Below are 5,695 nucleotides of genomic sequence, written 5' to 3' on the forward strand. Positions count from 1 at the left end.
TGCAAATTAGACTTTTTTTTGCTTGTGTCAATCACCTTCAATTCCATTAAAAAAATATTTTTAACGTCAATAATTATCTGCAATTCAAAATATTAAGTAACAACAATATGGATGCACAAAGATGTTCGTGAAATCTGACCATCTTAATACATTTCCTAATACTTTTGTCCTTGATGGATATATCTATGGCTATCATGCGTGCTAAATAAACTCACATTTTACTGACTCTGATTATGAGATTTTTTGTGGTCTCAGAATGGATAAAGAAACATCTTGTAACCAGGCAGGAAAAGCCATGTGCTTCTAAATGCCAGAAAGAGGAGAACACAGACTGGTTTTCACACAGCTGCAGTAATCTAAACAGACGCACTGTGCTTTAAAAAGCCAGACCTATTCCAGGAGGCCATCTCTGCTAGATTCTGGAAACAGAAGGGGAAATCTCTCCAATGAGACTGTGATGGACACAGGCCAAAAATGAAAGGTCAGATACTCATTTAAGGACAGCAGTCTTGAGTTCAACAGGTTTACTTGTTTTCACTAATGTCTTGCACTTAATATTCAGCTTTGTTTATAATTTTCTGATATCTGTTCTATGTTTATCTATTTTGTCTAATCTATATTTCTCTCCAGACCATGCACAGCAGAGTTAAATAAAAAATAAATGCAACATTTGATCCGCAGATTTTCATTATGTTCTTCGGTGCCAGAGGAGACCTACTGCACTGCTGACACTGACGTGAGTTTGCTGCTCATGACCAATGTTACCCAGATGGCATGGAGGAAGAAATTGTTTGTTTGCTAAAGGCACGCAGAGACTAAAAGTAGATGGCAAATTTAACCACTATTGGCTTTAGAAAGGGGTTTGGGGTGGTTTAACATGCCCTTGACATCAGAAGATTCAAATCTTAGGCCATAAAAATAAACAGAAGTGCAAATTTAGGGTTGTTTAGTGCATATGATACTAATTTAACATGGTTTCTTGTGTTCCAAAGTACATAGAAAACCAGCCACTACCATCAAATAAAAAATACACTGAAATCCACTGAATGATTTTAACAATGGGATTTTAATAAAGAATAAAAAGACAATGAACATACATTTACATATTTGTTTTTGTTTTTTTACAAAAGGGTAATTTACATCTAATAAGGTAAATGGTGAAGCTGTTGCTCATGCATATTTAATGTGCATTAAACAAAAGCCCTTAACAATCAGCAGGTGAACTAGTCTTGGTAGCACTGGACATTTCTCAGACAGACTGCGTCTGTAATACACTGCTTTAGCTCAGTCATACTTTCTATTACATTTCCACATATGGCTTACCGAATATATTAAGTTATAAATATCTTTAAAAGGGTAAACCTTGTGTGAAAAATGCATTTACATAGAACTTGCTATGTAAACACCACTTCAAAAGGTCAATTTATAATAAATACAAAACAAAAACAAAATGGCAACAGACAATAACATCAAGGGGGTAAAAAGTGCAGGTAAAGCGTTGTGCTGGACAGAAGTTGAGCTCCCAGTTGACCGACAGGCAGTTTTAGGCCCTACAGCTGATTTCTGTCAAGGCACTTGATTGTGTGTTAAGGGAAAGAAGCCAATTTGATTAGCTGGATCCTAACCGATCTCAGTGTTCCTCAATTCTCTTACACTGTGGTCATGAGTTTTAATGAGCCTGATCGGAAACGTAAGATCTTCTTCTTCAAGTTGTGGGAAGCCTTGATTTTAACAAATGCCTTTGCCTGTGCTGATGTCATTCCATGGGATCCTTTACCGGCCTGATTGAATTGGGGCCAATTTACCCCTGCACTCCCCTCAGAGTCACTACTAGTGCTGCTCTCATCTACATAGTTTGCCTCGCTAGCACTTGACTCGCTGTCACCAAAACAGTTGGTGGTATAGTTACTGCGCTCATCCTCGCTTGTGTCCAGAATGGTGGAATGGAAGAGAGAGGCGCACTCTGCTGAATATTCAGAGTCGCTGCCTACGTAGGCGTAGGGACTGGTGTAGTGTGCGTTAGACGGCAAGTACATGGCTGACATGTGGCCCAGCATTTCTTGTTTCTGCCTGCGGTGAGCCCTTCTGAAAGCCTCCTCATATGGGATCTCATGGAGACCCCTCAGCCGCCGGTGGTAGTCGTTGCGCTTGTACTTGGGTTTGGCCAACACTGCCTCATGATGCCGGTGATGTCCGTGGTGTCTCTGGGCAGAAGATCGACCCCCTGTGGAACTTGTGTGCTTCTCCAGGATTCGTCCTTCAGGGATGGAGGCAGGGATTCTCTTGGCTTTTGTGGAGAATTTCTTGGAAGATTTGTGCAAGTGGTGGATGTCATCAACTTGTCGAGACCGCCTAGATCCGGTCCGATGCTTGTCAGTTTCTTGAACATGCTCAGAAACATGAGACCTACTTTTTGAACTGGTGGAATTTTTCACTTTGACAATCTTGATGTTCTTGGTGCCATCCTTGTGGAACTTTACACTCTGTTTCTGGGCAGGGATGTACTGGGCACTGACCAATTGACCTCCTTCATCTTGACTTTGTGAAGAAGAACCGAGGCTGAGCAACTCTGGAGGCAGCTGTTCGGCATCTTTACCACAACTTGCTGGAGCCTGAGCCTTAGGACTCCTCTTAAGAGGATTTGCTTTTATTGCCTGTCCAGATATATTGTCCTCCACAGTGTAATAAGAATGCTTGTCAAGTTTGGGAGAGGAAACTGCATTTGGACTGCCTAAATCCTGGCAATCCTTCGATGCAACACTTAACAGCTGGCCTTTAGTGGCTCCAGAAACTTTCTTCTTCAAGAGGCAACTATTGTTATTATCATTGGTGGTTGTGTAACCGTTCTGTGGCTGACTTGGAGAAAAGTATGCTCCATTTTGTAAGGTATCTCCCTTGCACTCAGCAGACCACTGTCTTTGGAGTGAAGCTGTACTTTGCTCAGTGCTAGCTGCTGATGAATCTTGTAAACACATCTGCCAGTTAGGCTTGAGGTCAGAGGTCCATTGTTGGGTCTGGATAGCAGGTGGGGCCCGTGAGCAAAGACTAGCCTGCCTTAAAATGCTCTTGGAGGGGTCAGTGTTTATGCTTGTCCTGGGTTTGTTGGTCCTCAAGGGCTGTGCCCTCCTCTGAAGTAGTGCAAATATATAACTATCCAGTTTTTTGTTTGGGAGTGTTTGAGAGGCATGCCAGGAAGAATTCTGAGTGCCCACGACCTGCTCAGCTTTCTGTTCATCGCTTGATGCTTCACCAGGCTTGGAGAGGTTACAATCGTCCTTTAGTTTACTAGTCATGCATTGAAAGAAGACTGGGCTCTGGACAGCCACTGCATGGAGAGGGCTGGGGTACCGGTAAACATCATTACCATTTTTGGCAATGAGGTCACAGTGGAACTTGGACAGGCCATCACAGGAGCCATCTGGGGAAGGGGAGTAGGATGCAGAAAGAGACCTGCGGACTGTTCCGGAACTTGAGTCTTCCCGAATTGCAATCACACTCAGCAAAAAATGCCCAGCTCATCTGTAAATCCCAGAGGACACAACAGTTAATACTACAGGAAAAGGCAACGTCAAATTACTAAAACAGCTAATTGCATGATGCCATGGCCTGTGAGAGCAGATTATTTCTGATTGCTAGAGTTGTAGTGTTTAGCTGGGTGGGTGGTTGATTGGTTCTCATGTGCTAATGAGCCTTTTTCTAGTTTATAGGTGTGGCTGGGAGAGCCATCAGCAGGGCTGTGAAACTGTTTCTGTCTCTGTCTGGGACCAAACTTCTCTAGTTTCACCTCTATTTGCACAGTCAAGCTTAAGTGATTATAGAATGCTTTCTGCTAACGGTAATGCAACACAAAAACAGATGTCATTTGAAAAAAATAGAAACATACGAACAAAGCAGCCTTTCTTTGTGATACCAGCTTTTAAGCTAGAGGAAGAAATCACCATTAAGTAAACAGTTCTGTGTTTGGTTAACAAATCTAAAGAAGGGAAGAGCATTTTGAGACTTCATGGAACAGTGCTGATAGGTAAGACCAGTCTCAATGACCCAGAAACCTCAAACCGTCACAAAAAGACTCTCACCTGCAGGCTTAAGCCTTCCCTCGGAGGCACAGATCGAGGTGTCAAGTGGGGTGCACAGGCAGGTGGTGGAACGACAACTGGACAAACACTCACTAAAGACAGAGTTGGAGGAATTGGAGAGGGATCCTGAAGCACCGTCACTTAGGTCGTAAAAGCCTGGGAGAGGGAGGCGAGAGATTAACACATTCATTTGACATCTTCAGGAATGAGGTGACAATGCAAAGACTGTGCTTTTCCACTGAGCTCTCTTCTGGAACCTACTTCCAATTAAAATTTGAATAACATAGCTACCAGGAAGGTATCCATTTGCAAGGGGAAATAGAGCTAGGAACCAGATCTCTATACATCACAACTGATATTAGCATTAAAAATGGTGAAGTAAGGAATAAAACCATTACAAACTACTACAAACAACACCAAAATAGCTGTTCTAATTAAAACAAAGGTCCGCCTTTGGGCTGTGAAGAAAATAATACCAGCTCATGGACTGAAGAACTCCTTCACATTAGAAGTGGTTATAAGGCCATTTCAACAATCGAGACTTTCAGAGAAGCAGACACATGTGTAATCAATCTCCACTTTATATAACCTTCCTCCAACAAAAGTGCAGTCAGAACCAGCACTAAAATGACCTCTCGTATTTGGAATGTAAACAATGTAGCTGCAGCAGGCCTCTAGCACAGGGTGCAGATTGTTCGTATTACCAAATAAGTGCTTAAGCAAAACATCTAAGCAGTTTACAAGAGACATTAGGGCTTGCAGGTACACAAGCTACTACAGGCCCAAAAGCACATAAAGTAGTCTTATGCAAATTGATCAAATTTGAACAGGAAGTCTGATTACCTCGCTCGGGTGATTGTAAAATATTAAAAATCCTTAAAAATGTTTTTCAGTTTAATTGGAAATGCTTTCTGCCTATGTTGCTTGCTTAGATTATTTTGATGATCAAACAGTCTCCTCTCAAGGAGTTATGGCTTCACAACAGATACTAACCTGAACTTGGCCGGCTGTCCGTTTCCACATGTTCATGCAAAGTCTCTGTGTCCAACCGCAGGTCACTGATCTGTCTGTCTAATTCCTGGAGCTGGTTGATCAAACCTGCATCACGCCTCCTAAGGCAGTTCTATAAATAAATAATACAATTTGAAAAGATGTTAATACAATGTTTCATGAATGTCTAGTAGTTTACAGCACTCATCAGACAGATGTAATGAGAGTCACACCTCATATGGGAATAACCATTCGATTTTGACACACTGCTTGAGAGCAATTGGATGCATCTGACAACACTTGTATCATGTGCTGCATTCCAAATTATGCGTGGTGAAATAGCAGACTGAGAAAACTGTGGCCCCTTCAAAGCAGATGGACATTACTTCAAATGACCTATAATCAGAGGCATGTTATCTGCTGCAAATTTTAACTGCTGTTTGCTGACAGGGGAAGTAATGCAGTGCAGATTCCAGGCTATATGGAGCAGTGGAATGGCGTTTCTTTGCTGCAGACAGAGGCTGTGTAAAAAGCCTGGTCCTGGACAGGCGGGTTGCGAGTGATTAATGGGCCCTGAGCTCTCAGCATGCTAGGCTGTACAAACCATTTTTACACAAAGTGCAATTTGC

The 5,695-nt window shown here is 42.2% G+C and overlaps 1 pseudogene; it reads right to left on the bottom strand.

The window, feature by feature from the left end:
* Positions 1-1,053: 1,053 nt before the first annotated feature.
* Positions 1,054-5,356, bottom strand: LOC113096443 (dapper homolog 1-like; annotated as a pseudogene).
* Positions 5,357-5,695: the final 339 nt, after the last annotated feature.

Source organism: Carassius auratus, unplaced genomic scaffold, assembly GCF_003368295.1.
Source record: "Carassius auratus strain Wakin unplaced genomic scaffold, ASM336829v1 scaf_tig00215931, whole genome shotgun sequence".
In the NCBI taxonomy this organism is placed as follows: domain Eukaryota; kingdom Metazoa; phylum Chordata; class Actinopteri; order Cypriniformes; family Cyprinidae; genus Carassius; species Carassius auratus.